The sequence below is a fragment of the Biomphalaria glabrata genome, chromosome 17 (genome assembly GCF_947242115.1).
Source record: "Biomphalaria glabrata chromosome 17, xgBioGlab47.1, whole genome shotgun sequence".
NCBI classification, from domain to species: Eukaryota; Metazoa; Mollusca; class Gastropoda; family Planorbidae; genus Biomphalaria; species Biomphalaria glabrata.
This window is the reverse complement of record NC_074727.1, coordinates 12,102,110-12,122,157: the sequence shown is the minus strand read 5'-3', so window position 1 is coordinate 12,122,157 and position 20,048 is coordinate 12,102,110. Positions and strand designations below refer to the sequence as shown.

Sequence of the window (20,048 nt, the reverse complement as noted above, 5' to 3'; positions counted from 1 at the left end):
GCCCGGTTATTTCAAAGCACGCCTTATGTTTCTAGTGAAGGCCCGGTTATGAACGTCCATATTGATTCTGGTGAATAGATAAGCCACAAGAGAAGTATAGTTAGGGAAGGGGGTACGCCCAATCAATGTTAATACAATTAGCAGCTTCATTAATTTTGCAAGACCCATTGTGAGCTGAGGTTTTCATCAGAATGATTGAGCTATTACAGCTGGACACGCTGGTCATGATGTCACAACAGACTCAAATGCCAGACCTGCCTGAAGTAGTCATTGTGAATAAAGGCAATCTCTTGATACTTTAATATAGTTCACATTTTGTGTACACTAGTGTACAGCATTGAGGCATTAAAATCGACGAATGCTTAAACTAAAAGATCGCTACTTGGCTGAAACGATTCGTAACGAAAAGAGTGCTAGATTTCTAACAGCTTGATGATATGTACTATCTGGAGTGCCTTGCAAGACGAGTGTACTGTCAATAGATGTTGAACGAGACGTCTCTTATCTTGATCTTAGGAGTCAAGGCCATACAGAAGAGAAAAGCCTGGACTAAGAGTTTGTATCTTTCAGACTGGAAGTCGGTGGCCCTGAGAAACAGAAAGCTTTGATGGCGAGACTATTGCTGATGTGGTGAGACTATTGCTGATGTGGTGAGACTATTGCTGATGTGGTGAGACTATTGCTGATGCCGAATTTAGTTGCAAGATTTCCTAATAGATATATTTACGTAAGGTGAGGTAATAGCGGGTTGTGCTGACCCACAAGTTGACCCCCCAACCCATCTGTTATTCTAAGTGTACCTATGATCATGAAAAATCTACACTGAAAAGTTATTTACTAGATCCAGTGGGGAAAGCAGGCCCAACATTGCGTCCCATTGTCCATTTACTCTAAACACGATGCACCTTCTACTGGACTGGTCACATACCTGGTGCGAGATTATTATTTTTTTTTTTTGGCAACTTTTCAAACTCTCTTTTTTTTTCTTCACTGAATCTAATATTTTCAGATCTCGTTTACACGAACTTAACAATCTGTTTGCAAAGAGCGCCCCAGGGAGCGCAGCCGTCCCCTCCTTTCCTATTCTGAACAACAACCAAAGTTATTTTCTAAAAGTACCCTAGGCCCGAATCATTCACCTTTCGATCCACAAACAATACAATCAACTCTGTTTGACAAAGTCAGGTCATAAGGTCACGTACTCTGCAAATTGCCGACGGGAAATCAAAACGCAAGGAGGAATATGTGAAGTGAATATGGGCAGTGATATAAGGTACTGCACATTCGGTTATTGTGCAACCTAAATAAAAATGTGGGCGTAATTATATCTTTTTTTAAAGAACGTTTTAAAAGTATAAGAAGATACTAGATTTCTCTGTGCCTAGGTATTATAAGGCTACCTCACTAGATTACTCTTTGCCAAGATAATATTAGGCAATCTTACTCGATCACTCTTTACTAAGATAATATTAGGCGATCTTTCTCGGTCACTCTTTGTGAAGATAATATTAAGCGATCTTACTCGATCGCTCTTTGCGGATATGATACAAGGATAATTCCCCATTCTTTGCTTTGATAATGAAGGCTACAGAGAAATGTAAATATAGCAAGTCAATTAATAGATCTAGATCTTTATCTCTTCAAACAACAAAGTTTTCCACCCATCAAACAACGCAATCAATTAATAGCCACACTCTTAAGTGATGTTTCACTGGTGACGTCCGGATACGTAATCACGCGCCCGAGGGTGTTGGTGTGTCATCAAAAAAGTGAAAAATTAGGTAGGGCATTAAACACATATGAATTTCAGCTTTAATTTAGGGTCCATGCCTTTTCTGATTTCTTCCAGCATAAATTTCACTTTTGAAGGTAGTAAAAGGCGTGGTTTAAGCAAGGAGTATTTTTTTCAAAATTAAGAATTCAGTTGTTTGATTTATTTCTTAAAGGATTGATAGATGTACTAATGCCAGCAGAAACATCGCTTTCTCCTTTAAAAAAAGTGTGTAGCCCGTGTAAACAACAACTTAAGGCTTCGGATTTTGATTAAATGGCTTAAATATCTAATGCCACAGGCCCGACTTCCACAAGATATATGCCATGGTGATCTAATAGAGGCCATGAGAGCTGCAGGTGGTCCACTCCTAAGATGCACTGATATATGTAAACGCGACATGAAGATCTTTTAAATGGACACAGCAGTTGGGAAAGAAAAACAAAGGCACAGAGTAGGCCCACACCGAGGCTAAAAACACTGCATCGTCTGGTGAGAACAAATGTCTAATAACCTGTGAGTGTGGATGTACATCAAAGATTGGTTTCTTTAACTCTTTCATAACAAGTTGCAAAGTTAAGTTGCAATATGCCGCAGATGTTATGTAATATCCATTATCCTTTGCGAGAAGCCTTGGTGAAACAAGTACGCACTAAGCTTTAATGAGACAAGTACGCATCTAAGCCCTTGGTGAGACAAGAAGTACGCATCTAAGGCCTTGGTGAGACAAGTACGCATCCTAAGCCTTGGTGAGACAAGTACGCATCTAAGCCCTTGGTGAGACAAGTACGCATCTAAGCCTTGGTGAAACAAGTACACATCTAAGCCTTGGTGAGACAAGTACACATCTAAGCCTTGGTGAGACAAGTACACATTAAAGCCTTGGTGAGACAAGTACACATCTAAGCCTTGGTGAGACAAGTACACATCTAAGCCTTGGTGAGACAAGTACGCATCTAAGCCCTTGGTGAGACAAGTACGCATCTAAGCCCTTGGTGAGACAAGTACGCATCTAAGCCTTGGTGAGACAAGTACGCATCTAAGCCTTGGTGAGACAAGTACGCATCTAAGCCTTGGTGAGACAAGTACACATCTAAGTCTTGGTGAGACAAGTACGCATCTAAGCCTTGGTGAGACAAGTACACCCTTCAATGAGCAAACATTTTTCAGTCGAAGCAATGAATACATTTTATGTTTGCGCTTAAGATTAAAATGGACGAGGTCAAGTTCGTAGTCGAAACTCTTGGCTGTGTTGGACAGGTCAAGCAAAGTACCCCACGGTAAACACGAGAGTTTAAGTTGCCAATGGCTACGACTAGACCTAAACACTTTATTTCACTTTCTCAAAACGTAGATGTCAGACATACTTATTTGATTTACATTCAGAAATATCTTCCTATCCCGAATAAAACACAGTCTTCCACTCGAGCGCTATAACACTCGGCTCTTAGGTGATGGGCAAAATGAAAGAAAGTGATTAAAAAAAAATTTAAACTCGCCGAGTAGGTCTGTTGTATGGTAGTCGTTCAACGTCCTCTAGAAATGAGAAAACTTATTACTGAAATGCAGTGAACACACGAATTCAACAAAACATGTTATTTAACACGAGGTTCATGTAAACCCCCAAACACACACGCACACTCACGCACAGTTGTTACTAGTCACACACACACACACACACACACACACACAAAACAGTTTACACACAAACACGCCTACGAACATCAGAAGCATGAAGAGAAGTCAAAGTAATTGTGTGAGGAGAATAAATCTATATATATATATAAATGATATGCTTTTACCTTAGAGAAAACTTAACTTGACTTCGTTTCACAAGTAAGTTTAAAGACAACAATCTAAAGCCCCGCCACAACTCTCTAGAATATTTTTGTTTACTATTATATTTTGTTAATGTGTTAATCCTTTAATCTATTTTAGGTATATATACTACCACTGTGTTAATATTAGAAGATATTACGTCATTGTTTGTTGTTTATGTTTTATGCGAAAGCAAAGAATCGGACAGAAATAAAAGTGAGTTATATATGTCTACCTTGATCAAGACAGTCTCGTTATTATCATTATTAAATAGTAACGTCTACAGTAATTTATTATTAATCTGTGACTACAGAACATGGTGTCAGATTTGGTTTCAGATCTTGTGTCAGATCTGGTGTTAGATTAGGTGTCAAATCTAGTGTCACATTGCTTTAAAGTGCTGGTAACAGGTAGATTTAGATATAGTGGTTTCTAAATTGCTAAAAGTACATTTTATTTGTGGTGTCGTTAGTTCATGTTGTTAGATCTAGATCTAGACATAGAATCTAGAATCTGTACGAATAATGGAATTATTCGATCCTCCTAAACCGTTATCACTTAGAAGGTAATCTATCTGAAAGTGGGAAAAATGGAGACAAAGTTTTGAACTGCTTATGGTTGCCACTGAAAAAAATACGAAGCCCGAGCCAGTGAAGAAAGCTTTATTGTTACACCTGATCGGTGAACCCGCTCGAGACATCTACAATACTTTTCAAGTATGTGAAGATGAGACTGTAGACAAAGTAATTGAAAGGTTTCAGAATCATTTTTTGCCTAAGTCCAACACTGTATATGACAGATTTAATTTTTTTTCAAGAAAGCAGAAAGACGGAGAAACGTTTGAACAGTATTATACTGAGTTAAAGAATTTGGCAAAAGAATGCAAGTTTGACAACCTTCGAGATGAACTCATCAGAGATCGATTGGTATGTGGCATACAGTCGGATCGAGTGAGAGAGAGACTTCTGAGAGATGTAGACTTAACTTTAGAGAAAGCAGCAAGCATAATTCGTGCTGACGAGCATACCCAGAACCAAATGATAGATATGAAAGGACTACATGTAGATGCTGCTAATAAATTAAAGAAGACAGAAGATAGAAAGCCAGTCAAAACCTCACAGGAAAAAATGGCAAAGAATCATGTAACAAGTTTCATTAGAGATTGCAGATCTTGTGGTGGATCTCATGGAAAATACAATTGCCCAGCATTTGGACAGACATGTAGAAGATGTAAAAAGAGAAATCATTTCGCTGTAAAATGTCGTTCGAAACACTTCAAGGCTGTTGATTTACTGGAAGATGAAAGTCAGTCAAGCCAAGTAAATGAGTTGTGGTTTGAGGCAATTGGTACTGACAACAATGTCAAAGTTTGGATGGTTGATGTCAATATTATGGGAAAAATAGTCAAAATGAAGATTGACACAGGAGCACAAGCTAATGTGATATCAGAGTCAACGTGGAACGATTTAGAAACTGATACTCAGTTAAAGAATTCAAATACTACCCTACGAGCATTGGGGGATGAAGCATTAGAACTGAAGGGAGTTGCATCGGTCACATTTAAAGTCGGCGATGTAGAAGTTAAAGATGATCTGTACGTGATCAAGAAAAGTATAAATCCTATACTAGGTCTGAAGACATCTATTGCTTTAAAACTAATTGAGGCAAAGAGAAATGTCGAAGTACACGATGTCAAGCAACAAAATGAAGTTCCACGAGTGTTGATGAAAAAATATACTCAAGTATTCGAAGGACTCGGTACATACAAAATGAAATATCACATTAAACTGACGTCAGATGCAAAACCAGTTATTCAATGTGCGCGCAGAGTTGCACCATCACTCTATGAAGAATTAAAAAGAAAACTCACACAAATGCAACAAGATGGAGTGATCACAGAAGTTGATGAACCAACAGAATGGGTTCATAACTTGGTTATAGCAAAGAAGAAAGATAATTCTTTGAGGTTGTGTTTAGATCCCCGAGAACTGAACAAATATATAATGAGAGAACTTGCTGTGCCGGTCAAGACAACCAGAAGTGGTCGAGTTGTCAAAATTCCTTGTAAATATAAGTATTAAGAACTTTAAAAGGAAGGATGTGATGATAGCTTCAAAAGGAAGGATATGTTAATATTAGAAGATATTACGTCCTTGTTTGTTGTTTATGTTTTATGCGAAAGCAAAGAATCGGACGGAAATAAAAGTGAGTTATATATGTCTACCTTGATCAAGAAGTCTCGTTATTATCATTATTAATTAGTAACGTCTACAGTAATTTATTATTAATCTGTGACTACAGAACAACCACTGAGCATTGATTGGAAGTTGAGATCATGGTACTATATACACAGAAAAAAAATCGTAACTATATCTAAATACTCTTCAATAACATGTTTTTAAATCCTTAAACAAATAAAAAAAAACAACAATACTGTACTAAATACATATTAAGTTCTAAATCGTATATGAACTCAGCAATCCAAAAGGACTGTCTGGACACAAGAAAGAAATGGGAGGCCCTGAACTGAGTCTAGTAACTAGTACGTGACCAGCATTCCAATATAATGTTACCGCAAAACATTGGCTGAGATCCTCATGCCGCAACTAAAGTACAACCCCCTTGACTTTGTAACTCTCAAACTGTTCAAAGAGATTTGTGGAGTAGAGAAAGTTGCTAACAAATATATTTTCTATTAGTTCAATGTATTGAAAACATTTTTTTTTATGTTTAAAAATACTACTATGAAGAAAAAAAATCAACAATCTGAGAGTCCCTGTGATCGAAAGGGCTTCCCTTTAATCCACCATTAGAACATTAGACTTACCTGATGCTTGTAACTAAGAAGATGTTGAATCATTCTTGAAATCAAACAGAATGTCAGTGAAGTATCTTATCTACTTTTTAGAAACTTAACACCAAAGATTCTCAGATTATTTCAAGCTATCCACCAACATCTTTGATCCACGTTCTAAAACACTTAGTTGAAACCCCCATTAATGTAATTAAGACGTAAGGCCCCGCCAATCTAAAGAGTTCCTTGATTTATCTGTTTGTTTTGAGTGTAACCAAAACTATTGGGATGTAAGATATTGTGGTTGAAAGTAGTAAGACAAAGGAATGTTAAAGTTGTCATCAGCAATTTGGCCATAACCCTGTACTTCGATGTTAAATGGCAAGCATATTTACAAGAATCGCGAGATCTCTTAATCTGAGAGCTGACATGGCTGGGCTACGAAACCTGGTTAATGTCCAGATTTAGATGCACTTTAAATGAACATATTAATAACCTATTGAAATAGAATCTTGGGTTAGGTCGACGTTTATGCATGTTGATTAAACTTGATATATTCTCGACCATGTTTGAGGACAAACGGCTGGTATACATATTTAAGCCGTAGTTTTTTTGTTATTGTTGTTGTTGTTGTTTTCAAAGTTTAAAACCTATATTTAGGAATTAGGTTGTCTATAGATGTCGGCCTAATAGGTAGGTAAAGTTCCTACAAGCATTTTACGGAGTTGTGATGAGCTCAAACCTTAATACAAATTTGGGGATAATTTTGGTTTTATAAGTGACAATGGATTTGTCATTTTGTAATAAGAATGGAACATGAAATCGGGGCTAGAGAAAAAAGGTCGAGGGTGGGAGCAGGATTTAATGGATCTATTCGAAGCTTATATTTAATAACAAAATATTTCATTCATTCACGACAAGGAAAAAAAAATCTAGTTGTCGTAATCATAACATTTCACCCACGTGATTTATGCTTAAGTTTTCGACTAATGTAAGACCAAATAAGATGAGACAATGGCCGTTATGACGGTGGGACACACCATAACCCTTCCTGGATCTACAAACTACAAACCCAAACGTTTCAAGAAACAAACAAACCTGCCCCATTGCACTCTTAGGAACACCAAACAAAACCTCAATGGTGTCTATAAATAGACATCACGTCTTGCGCTGCAGGTGTCAATAAACGAATGAATAGAAATAAGCTTGAGAGAGAGAGAGAGAGAGAGAGAGAGAGAGAGAGAGAGAGAGAGAGAGAGAGAGAGAGAGAGAGAGAGAGAGTACATTGATCATGTTTTCTAGGTAGTCCCTTACGTAAAAACAGATATATTTACATTATATTCAATTTTATAAGTCTATCTACTGCAATAAATACAATGTCTCGCACCAGATGTAAAATAAATAAATAAAACTTATTGGACGCATGTACGTGTGTGCAGAGATATGTAATAAGTAAAATAAAAAAAAATAAATGAAAAAAAAAATAAATTTCGCGACCACGTTTCGAATCTATCGTCTTTACCGATCATCTACCTTGCCCCAAGAATCACAATGAAAACAACATATTTTATTTCTGATTTGTTTTGGCGTGTTCCATGTCGATGGAGAGCTATTTTACCCCCCCCCCTCCCGCATTCCCCCCCAAGACTTTTTGCAGCTTAGGATCAATGTTTGAACCGCTGATCTGAGAAAAAATAAATAAAAGGCAAAAGCGCTGTCGTGATTGAGAAATCTGGAAGACTAAACACGTGACCAAGCCAGGGACTAACTGTCTACCAAATACTTTTCGTTTCACTCTACACCAATGAGTCTCAAACGATGTTTCCTGTCCATCCAAAAGTACTAAACGGAAATGTCATGGGACGATGGGAGCCACTCCTTGGTTGCAACAGAAAGCATTTTTTACAGCCTGAAGTCACCAATAAAACCACACTATCTATGCATAGTGGCACACACAAACACACACTTTACTTATTTGCCTGTTGGCAGAATTATTTTTTTTTTTAAGTCTAGGGTGTGAGATTATTGCGAAGAGAGAAAAAAAGTAACGATTTACGATGTCGCCATAGGATTCTTGTCTTCTTCTTGTAGCCACTTTTTGCTGCTGAGCTGTCAGCTCTTTTGCCGACTGTGCCAAGGAAAAATAGTGTGCTGTTCTCTTCAGTTGTTCAGCACTGCCGTACAGGATGTTGGTTATGTTGGGCTGTAGTGGTAGTCAGGTCTGCCTAAGGTGGATTAGGAATGGGCTTTCAAAGAGGATCACCATAGGATCTAAGTCTAGACCCTTGAAATGTTTACTTCCTACACCCTGTTCGCATTATAGGTAAGGAACCTTTTTTAGACCTTGCGAGCTATTGGGGGCAGGTGATGTAAAGGTCATCTGTTTCTATGACCGACAGTTAACGAGACTGTCATGTGGCCAACACAACGCCCTTACTTCTCCAACGTATGTCAGGTACCCATTAGAATCAGATGGACTCAGGGGCGTACTAAAAATCCCGAAATTCAAAATTCCAGTCTTCATCGGGATTTGAAGACCCCTCGGTACTAAAGCCAACCACGTGACTAATCAGTCACCAAGGCCATTTCCTGAAACCATAACGCTACTAAATGCTTTATACCAGTTTCATCCAGATCTATATAGGATCTATTCCCTCTCCACCAAAATGTGATAAAAGGTAACATACATCCGGGCTACCGAGGTCACGAGAGAAAGAATTATACCGGTCTTCGAGGAGTGGGCCAATATCAAATATTTACACCAGATGAGTTGAAACGACACCTTCACATAGCCGTGCATTCAACGAAAAGGTGCCAAGAAGAAGAATATTTACCTTCCATAGTTTCGTGTACATCAGCTTTAATTTTATACAAGCGTTTGAAATAGATTTAGTCACCACGAATTCAAAAAAAAGATAAATGTATATTTGCCCCCCCCCCCTTTTTTTGTTTGACCTAGTTGAGTACATGCATTTTATTCTGACTTTTAAAACGTATTGGGCATTTTCACACCAAAAGTTAATCACAGTAATCTGCTCTTTATTAACCCTTACATTTTTTAAGACTCTCTTTAAAGCAATTAACATACTGTGAGAGAGAAAACGAACAAGAGAAAAGCGATAGAAAGAAATCGGGGGGCGATATAATGGAATCGTAAAGAAAAGCATTAAAAATGGAATGACAAAAAATAGACAATATAAACAGTGTGAAGGACGCTGTACTGAAAGGTCACTGTTGCCAACTAAACAATACAAATAGCTACAAACGAAAACGCTTACAAATTTGATTCTAGGGTGCTGAAAAGCTCAAATGATATCATCTGGTTTATTAAAATACTTCCCCATTTCGCATATATAGGATCTAAGGCTTGTCTTCGGAAATAAGGCTTGTCTTCGGATATAAGGCTTGTCTTTGGATATAAGGCTTATCTTCGGATAAAAGGCTTGTCTTCGGATATAAGGCTTGTCTTCGGATATAAGGCTTGTCTTCGGATATAAGGCTTGTCTTCGGATATAAGGCTTGTCTTCGGATATAAGGCTTGTCTTCGGATATAAGGCTTGTCTTCGGATATAAGGCTTGTCTTCGGATATAAGGCTTGTCTTCGGATATAAGGCTTGTCTTCGGATATAAGGCTTGTCTTCGGATATAAGGCTTGTCTTCGGATATAAGGCTTGTCTTCGGATATAAGGCTTGTCTTCGGATATAAGGCTTGTCTTCGGATATAAGGCTTGTCTTCGGATATAAGGCTTGTCTTCGAGAAGTACAGTATTTCACGTGGCTACGCAGTCCCAACTGCGACCTACATATTTTGACACATCTAGCGCAGACATAACCAATGTCGGCCGGTGGTCGTTTTAGATTCTCTTTTCGCCGTATACGTCTGTCCTCGGTAGTGGATTTTCTTTTTGTCTCAAATGTGTAACCCGCGGCCTTTATAATTTATCTCCAGATATCACTTAAAGCAAGTTGGGGCCTAACTTGCGTTTCTCGTGGGGCACCTCTGTTACGCCAACCAGCTTTCAGCTCACCAAAAAGGACTGCCTTTGGCATACATTCGTCCCCCATACGGGGTACTATCCCTGCCCAGCGTACCGTTACTGTCGCACTATAACAAGCCTCGATCATACTGTCTGTACTGTCTATACCGGCATTTGCAAGAACATCGATGTTTGTAGTGCGGTCATCTCAGAATGATGTGGCTATTGTCAGTATTGTACAGAATATTTTTTCATCTAGAGTCTAGATCTATCAGCAAAAAAAAAAACAATGACAATATGTGCACTTAAGCTAAAACAATCAGCTTAGTCTAGATTAGATCTAGATAGGAATCTAGATATCATGTAAAATCATGTTATATAGCTCTAGATCATAATTGACTAAATCTAGACCCAGTAAATCTATAAATTTTGTGTGGTACCCAACGGTCCAACATATAAGGAATATTTGAAAGTGAAGGGCTCGAATCTCTAAGTGTAAATAGTTACAAATCTAGATCTAGACTCTATAGATCTAGTAGCAGTAAATAAAATCTTGATGCACGAAATCAGAGATCATCTACGAGTCTCTATGGTATATGTATGTCCACTAGATTTCCAACTATGTCAAAAGTAGATCTATTTCTAGAATCTAGATTTGAAACAAAGAACGACATCTTAGAATATAGATCTATATAAACGGTCCAACATATAAGGAATATTTGAAAGTGAAGGGCTCGAATCTCTAAGTGTAAATAGTTACAAATCTAGATCTAGACTCTATAGATCTAGTAGCAGTAAATAAAATCTTGATGCACGAAATCAGAGATCATCTACGAGTCTCTATGGTATATGTATGTCTACTAGATTTCCAACTATGTCAAAAGTAGATCTATTTCTAGAATCTAGATTTGAAACAAAGAACGACATCTTAGAATATAGATCTATATAAACATCTATTTATTCCAAGTAGGAGAAAGGCCTGCTGACATCCGGCCTTTCCCTTTCAACTCAAAAAACAGCTGATTGTCCCGATTCAACTCAAGTTACTGTTGACCCAGTTTAGATGTCTAAATCTAGAGTAGTCTGAGATGCCAACAACAATGACTGTAATTATAGACAATTTAGAATTTAGATCTAGAATCCACAGTTATCTAGATTCTACAGGGACTCTATAGTTATAGATCTAGTCAGTAGTCACTAGATGATCTTCTAGATGTAGTATTACTATTATTGCACATAGATCTACAAAGTCACAAAGTAATAGGCTAGATCTATACTACAGATCTAGGGACTATTACTATTAACATTAGTGTAGTGATATCTATAATCTAATATTATAATGTAGCTCTAGATTCTAGCTCTAGTCTAGGTCCCTAGTCCGATACTACTACCTACTAAACTCTAATACTAGCCTATAGTAGAGTGACCCTAGATTCTAGATTGGCTAGATTGTTACTTGTAGTTTGTAGTTATAGATTTAGTCGATCTTACTAGAATCTAGACTCTATAGATCTATATTAATATGGGTCTAGGATTCTAGACTAGTTGGGCTATAATTTCATTACTGATTACTCACCTTGAAAACTCTAGGTAGTCTAGTAGATAGATATATTCCCAACAAGAATATTGTTTCCAAGTGAACACACGAGTGACACAGAAATGAGAAACAAGGCCAGTCACCCACTACTGTGTTGTAGCTCAATCTTCCACCTCTCTTCGCCGTCTGCTAACCTAGATCTATTTTATTCTCGGCCTCGCATCACAACAGAGGCGAGTCGTGGACTGTGAACGAGTTGATGCACTATTCTTCTATAATTAGCAATGGCAGGGGAAGTAACACTGTATATGGGAATCGGACAGACAGATATGTGAAGTTGCATCCCTTGATTATCGCCGTCTGAAAAAATAAAATCAAGCACTTTGGAAAGAGTGGGAGGTAATGCCCCCAAACACACACACTTGACAGATCCCACTAAAGCAGCGGTTCTCAACCTTTAAAGCTCGGCAACCCCTTTTACAATCCCCCACTCTGCCGCGACCCCCCCCTCCACACACACACACGACCAGCAATAGAAGAATAGATAAAAACAATCCATTTTTTCGATGGTCATTGGCGACCCCTGGATAATTGTCAATCGACCCCCAAGGTGATCGCGACCCACATGTTGAGAATTCCTGCACTAAATGATGGGGGTTGGTTTTTATTTATTTTTTCTTGTTGCCTTTTTTTTTTAAAGAAATTAAAGAATTTATGTAAACAACTATGACCACATGTAAACAACTATGACTACCTTTATTAGCGAAGTAACTATGGATCAAATAGATGTGATGATCCGGCAATCTACAAAGTGTCAAAAGTCAATCACACAGTATTCCTCCATCTCCACGAAGCTGTTATTTCCAAAAAGAATAGCAGACTTTGATACAGCTTGGGATCAGCTGAAAGTATTTAGCACTGTGTGTTTAAAACTGACTAAAGGTCACCTGCCTCTGGTTTTCCTCGGGGTTGACTCTCTGGCAGCAGTGGTTTGAATCAGTGGCGTAGCAAGGTACCCGTTGGCCCGGGTTCAAGAATATATTGGAGGGCCCCCTACCCCAAAAAGACGAATGTAATGTGTGACAAAATCAGTAATCAGTAATCTGAATGTATTGGTATATTTACCAAAAGACATTCCAATAAGCCTACAAACTAGAGTGCAATAATCGTATTACGTTTGAATCAGAAATCCAATACAATTTTTGAACTGAAACGAATTAATGGTGTTTCAAATGTATTAAGAAATGTTTGATGAGATCTAGTTCCCATTCTATACATTTACATTCCTAAAAACACTTCTAGGTGTTTGAAACATTGACACAAACTAGTATCGAGTTCTACGTCCATTATTGAACAGCAGTTGCGTAGCTACCAATGTGCGGGTGGTGCGGGCCGCACAGGGCACCAAGTGGAGAGGGGCACCAAAATTCCCCCAGTGTGTATTAATTTCCTATTTCCCTAAGCGTTTCAGTAAAAACGACTAATTGCATGGACACGAACAAACATAAACGACTGTATTTTAAACATGAACTAACGATTTATAAACTAGTCATGGCGTTATTTTGTTTCATCTCCTTGACTATTTCTTCCATACAATGTAAGCTATAGAACAGTTTGAATCTAATTTACTAGATTTATTTCGGACACACGTTAGGTGCACTGATCAATGCTCTGTAATATAAAGAAGAAGATAGGCCAACCTTTTTTTTACTTCATTGTTTAGTCCATTGGTTTAATCTAGATATTAAGTTTACAAATATATTTCTAAACTCTAGCTCTAAACAATTGTCTTAGTTTATTCATTTCTTTATGATTCTTAATAGTTTACTTTTGGAAATAATTCTATTGTAATGTCAATTTTTTAAAATAAGCTAACCTTTGTTTTATTACGAGTTTTTTTTAAACTAACTAGGTAATTGTAATACTGTAACGTAAACAAAATGGTGAACAGTGCTCAAGACTAGTCTGGCTGGCGCCTCAAAACCCTTCTAAGCTCAGACGGAGAAATCGGCATCTCTGGTTCTGTCCGGTCTGTGTAGTCTATAAGGGCCCCATACCCAGATCTATCGGGGTCCCTCATTACCGACCCATCGGTATAGCAGAAAATGGCATCGGATGGGTAGGACTTTAGTGTAGCTGATGCCAAGTTTTGGAGTATGGCAGGTGTTAATCGCCTCTTGGTGGCTCCCTCTTGTCCTATAAGGGACATGTTTTTTTGTGGGGCCGGAAATCTCCTCCACGGAGGGCAAGTATTAATTCTTCTAATAGGAATTCTATCAGTGGTGAGCCCAGCTGATTTTGTCAAATTGGCCGCAATGTGAAGGAACGATCGCATTTGTATGATGCGGTTTCTCTCTCTCCACTGTTGCACTAAGATTGTGGTGGGTAGCCTAGAGTCGCCCCTTTTGTAGCGCTCGTAGGCCGTAAGTATCGCCCTCTCCCTCCTTAAATGTAAAGGGGCCACGTTTGTTAAGATTTCATCATCTTCATTTAAATCCAAAGATGGATTCAATGAGTGGTGAACTCATTTTGAATTCCTGGAAACAAATAATGTGTCTTCCCATATTCAATTCTATGTAAGTGGTGTTTCGTAACTTCATTCACCAGACCAATAATTATAATCCACATTTGACTGGAAACGCAATTTCAAGTTAGTTTTGGTAACAGTACATCTATAGATTAATGAATACATTACTATCCAAATTTAACTGGAAATACTAATTTAAAAGCTTGGTGTCTTGTTATAGATTCACTAGGGTATATATTGCTATTTAACTTCTACAAGACTATACAAGACTATACAAAATATAAACCTTATATATGTCGTCGAGATGCTACGTACGCTTGAACCTAGTTTGTCTTGGCTACCTATGAAGGGTGCTCCATGTTCGACACCCGACTCGAGCAGAGTTGTATTTACTGAGCGCCTAAAGGCAGCACGGAAAACCTTCTCCCAGATTACCCCCCCCCCACCCCCGTTCCACAAATGAGATTAGACCATAGCACTCTGAGCATGCTATAAGCATGAAAGTAGCGCTATATAAAAGCTATAATTATTATTAATATCATTAAATTCCTTGGTGTATATAGTGGAATGTAACTCACCAGTAAGCATGCCATATGAATAGGTGATACTATGATTACGAGAGTATGTGTTTAGTATTACATAGTAAGGTCTGTAAAGTTCTTTTATGCCAATCACATTTACAGTACTTATTGTTGTTCAAAGTGGCCCATTCGGCGACCCCACTGGCCCGTGTTGGTACCGGCTCACCAGGCATTTGCCCGGATGCCCAAATAATCAGTAGGCCTACGCCTTTAGTCCTGGCGAACTGTGCCAGCGGCAGTCCGGCGTACGTGCTGGTACAGATATCTCCTTAGTAAGGAGAACATCCGCTGTTGAGAATTGGACTTAAGGTCAGCAACCTTCACAATTTATGTAAATATAAACAAGCAACAACGAACAAGATAATAGAGTATTTGTCTTTCACACACACACAAGCACACACACACACACTCTCTTGTGGATGGCTTATTGTGGAGTATTAGTAAAAACATATTGTGTGCATTGGCGTGGCTAAAGTGGGGGGAGGAGGGGGGGGGAGAATTGGAAAATCCTAATGAGTGTTTTTTTACATCAAAAATTGAATATTACGCAAAATTCAGGGGCCCCCAAAGAGGTCTAACCCCCGGGCCCCTAAACGAAGGAAAATTCCCAGCTACGCCTCTGATTGTGTGGGATATGTGTTGTGGAAGTTCGTTGAAAACTTAAAAAAAAACAGAACCTAAGATCTGGGTTGGTGAACATGAATCTCAAAAACGTGTCTAACGATTTTCCTAGAAGCATATTTTTACTCATTTCGTACAGAGTATATATTTTCCGGCGATCTATTTCAGTTTTCCTTTCGTCTTCTCCGCCTGTCTTAAATAAAAGTTTTTCTTTGGATCTGAAATGTATGTACTCTGTTTCTCTTGCTCCCAACATTTTTCAAACTGTGGGACAACGCTCCCCCATCCCCTTTCTTAAGAGAAGGCTCGGAGTGCAAAAGCAGACATTCACTAAGTTCATTTCAAATTTTCTTCTTCATCTTTCTAATTGTTCTAATAATTGAGTCTATGACTCTTGGAACTCTAGACCTATGGAAGCTTGTCTCCATCTGCCTGTCGGAACAAACTTTATCTGGGAAAGAGACAAGCAGATGTAAATTATTACATCTTTATTACCGATGGCGCTCGGATAAGAAGCGAGGCCAAAGGCAGAGCACATTGGGGAAACTTCCCCATAGTCATTCTCTGTACCACATCAGCCGTGATGGTGTCTGCAATAAAAACGGTCGTATGAGGAACAGTGTGTGGAAAGTGACATATTTGTTGGGGCTTTCTTCCATTCCAGCCAGTGGACTCGGTCCTTAGGCAACCCAAGTGGGGTTCTTTTTTGCACCCCTATTTACCTAATCGTCTCCTCTATCGACCGTTTCCACCCGAGCGCCAGGGACGGCTTTAGGCCACTGCAACCTATGCGTTCGCGTTGGACCCCACACTTTCATAGGCCGAGCTAATTCTAGGTTTAAAATGATTAAATTTAGCTTTATTCTAACTAATAACAGATTTCCCTCGGCCTCCTGATTTAAGGGGAGCTCCTTGAAATTCCCCGAAATTGCAAAATATACGAAAAATTCCTGGAAATCTCTTGAAATTATTAAATCTTTGGAAAATTCATAAACATCCCTTGCAATATAGATCTAGACAAAAATTGTCATTTTGGGGTGTAATTCAATATGGAAAACGATAATCTTGCGCTCATTAAAAAAAAAAACGGCAGTATAAAATACTCGTAACTGTGGCATCTAGTAAAAGAAACTTCTCGCGTCTCAAACTAATGAAGAATTACTTGAGGTCAACAATACACCAAGATAGATTGAACAATTAGGTAATTCTTGCTATTGAGCTTGATCAACGTAGAAAACAGAATTCTGATGATATTGTTATGACTTTTCCATGCGCACCACCATCCAGGCTAGTGCAGAGATGCGCACTTCTAGTAACCAGACTAGAAAAGGATGTTGACATTAGGAGACAAGCGATTTCCGCCCAAGTAGAGAGCCAATATGGAGAGATTGTGTCTAAGATGGATGTTGTTTGTGTACCTGTGATGTCTTGTCAATAAATATCGATGTACCTCGTTGAGTTGCCTCACTTAAGTTATTACAATATACTGTATGACCTCGCTACACGCAAAGCTCGTAAAGTTAATTTGATCGTGATTTTGTACTTAGTAAAGTATGAATAAAATGCAATTACTAATTTATTTTCTAATACAAAATCTTCATTTTCGCTTATTATCCGTATCCTTACCCAAACTGAGCCCCGCGCAATCCCTTTCGCAATGGATAGGCCCGACTCTGCCGAGCGCCACGGTGACGATAAGAAGCATTGTCCGGATTTTCCAATGTAAAACTGCATTTCCTGTCCATCTAGAACTGAACGAGCTTGTCGTCTGCTCAAGACGTTTTCTTGTACGTTCGCACTCAAGATTCATCACTCTGTGTTCCACTAAGGCTTGTGGGCGGGTTGGGAGATTCCAAAATGAACTGAGACGAAGCAGGCAGACACGAACATATACACGCATGAGAAAAGGAAAATAATTTTTTCATTACTATTATTTTATTTTTGTTCAAGAGAAATAGAATTGTGCAAAACTTCAGCTTGATCCGAAAAAATGATGTGCCAACTTTCTTAGCAGACAGAAAGTCAAAGGGAGTTAATAGAAGCTTTGTTTAAAAGTAAAATGAGTAACTAGAGAAAAAAAAGTTACAATGATTTTAAAAGAAAAAACAAGAACAATAAAAAAATATTAAGAAAAAAAAATTTAATAAAAAGAGAAAAATATTTGCTAATAAAAAAAAGAAATAAATTATTTTCCTTTTTGAAAAACTCATCAGACAATAACACCCTCCACGCAGAACATGACCGTGATGCACGCATTGCACAGTCTTAGTCGCCAACATTAGAAAACATGAGAAACTTGCATGCAGTCCTTGTAATCTATCCCGGGCTAACGGGAACCTTAAGCAGACCCCAACCAGACAAAACTAGAAAAAAAAATAATAAATAAAAAAAAAAAAGAAATAAAATAAAGCCACGAAAATAAAAGAATTTAGAAACACGTTGCAGCACTACAAGTACACTATCTTTAGGACTTTTAGCATTCAATAAATAAATAAATAGAGCCTCCTTCAGAAGCGACTATGGATCATCTTATGGAAATGAGATGAATGCCTGGGCTGATGTATCCAAAGGAACGGCAGTGCCGATACAGTTTGGGGTCAGCGGCGTCGCAGGTTCTGCCAGAGTGTAGCACTGGGTGCTGCAAACTGCCTTAGGGTCGCCAGCTCCTGATTTATCCTCAGATTTGACTCCCAAAGCCTTTCCCATGATTGGGTATAGCTGCAAGGCAACAGAGGTTTGAATTCAGAGTTTTCCTTCTCCTAGGTGGGTAGTCAGCCATAGCTAACGAGCCCCTCCTGCCCGAAGCTTACTGGTTAAGGCGCCAGTTACTCGCCTTTGCCCCTTCTCCTGTTAGTGAGAACAATTCCACCGGACTCAATATCTGAACCACGCGTGTAGGCCAGGAGTTGAACTGGTTGTGAGAGGCTATTTAAGACGCATGCCATTAGGAAGCATTTTATAGGTAGTGGAGTGCTTACATCCATTACCACTTTCGGCAATGACAACCTTGCGGAACCAAATAAATAAATAAAAAGCCCACAAAAGAGGCAGGAGTGTCCAAAAAAAAGATTCAAATATAGCCCACAAAAAAAGGCAATAAAAAGAGGCCTAAAGCCCAAGGATTCCAATGATGACAAAGCTAAAATTGAATAGCGCAAATTCTGAGGTTTCCTTAACAAAAAAACTAGTAAAATTAATTTTAAAAAAATATCTACCAATGATTAATTGACTGAGTTTTCTGTTTATTGATTCATGATTTGTTAGGTTCAATAAATAATTGCTTAAAGTATCAACTTGATTGGATTCATAATCTTGTCTGTCGATGAATAACTGTGCAAAAATTTAGCTTGATCCGATAAACGGATGTGCCAACTTTCTTAGCAGACAGACAGACAATGGTAGTTAAAAGAAGCTTTGTTAAAAAAAAAAAAGTAAAATGAGTAACAAGAGAAAAAAAAGTAACAATGATTTTAAAAGAAAAAACTAGAACATACAAAAATATTTAATAAGAAAAAAATGTATTAAAAAGAGAAAAATATTTGCTAATAAATAAAAAAAGACAGGTATGGAGAAAGACTATTAACAGATCTTGTGTGGTGCCCCAACAGCCAACACATGGATAGGTGAAAGGGAAGATGACGTCTGAAGGAGACGGAGAACGCAGACACTTGAGACCTAAAGAAAGCTCTTGCCGAAGACGGGCCCAGAAGACGAAAACTTAAATAGCAGCAGTCCGGTGTACCGGCGGACAACCGCATTTTGTCTGCATGAGATCATATTCGATGTGACAATGTATGGCAGGTCGCAACTGTGTTTGCTTAGTCTACAATCTTGCAACTAAGGACAGGACACACACCTCTGTTAAATTACCATCTCAATAAAATAAATCCCACACAACTCCCCCTTTGTAGACACTCTTATGAAATCGTAAACCATATCCTTTTTGAATGCCCCTCCCTAATCCACATTAGGCAGATCCTACTTCCACTACAGCCCAACATAACCAACACCCTGTACGGCATTGCTGAATAACTGAAGAAAACAGCACACTATTTTTCCTTGGCACAGTCTGCAAAAGAGCTTACAGCTCAGCAATGTTCCGTCCATCTGTTACACACCTGAACAGTTGAACACATAAAGAGAGACAGTCCTGAGTACTCTAAAGATACAGCCTACACATTCTACTCTGAATTTACACACTGGTTTTTTTTTTCGTGCGCTTTTTTAAAGAGTGTTCAATAAAACTTTATTTATGTATTGATCATAGACATATATTATATCTAGACTGGAATGGTATTCATGATAGAAAAAAAAAACAAAGTAAATTAGATCTAGGTCTAGACTTAGACCAACGATTTAATCTATGACAAGATTGTGCTTTCTTGTCAAGTACAAAGGTTCAAACTTTACGAATTTTTATCT

The 20,048-nt window shown here is 38.3% G+C and overlaps 1 protein-coding gene across 3 annotated transcripts in view; it reads right to left on the bottom strand.

Moving 5' to 3' along the window:
• Positions 1 to 12,107, bottom strand: part of LOC106077757 (solute carrier organic anion transporter family member 5A1-like) — a 96,782-nt gene extending 84,675 nt beyond the window's left edge. For all 3 annotated transcript variants that reach the window (XM_056016069.1, XM_056016070.1, XM_056016073.1), the window contains exon 1: positions 11,937 to 12,107. The gene's annotated coding sequence lies outside the window, so the exon portion shown is untranslated. The remainder of the gene's footprint in view (positions 1 to 11,936) is intronic.
• Positions 12,108 to 20,048: the final 7,941 nt, after the last annotated feature.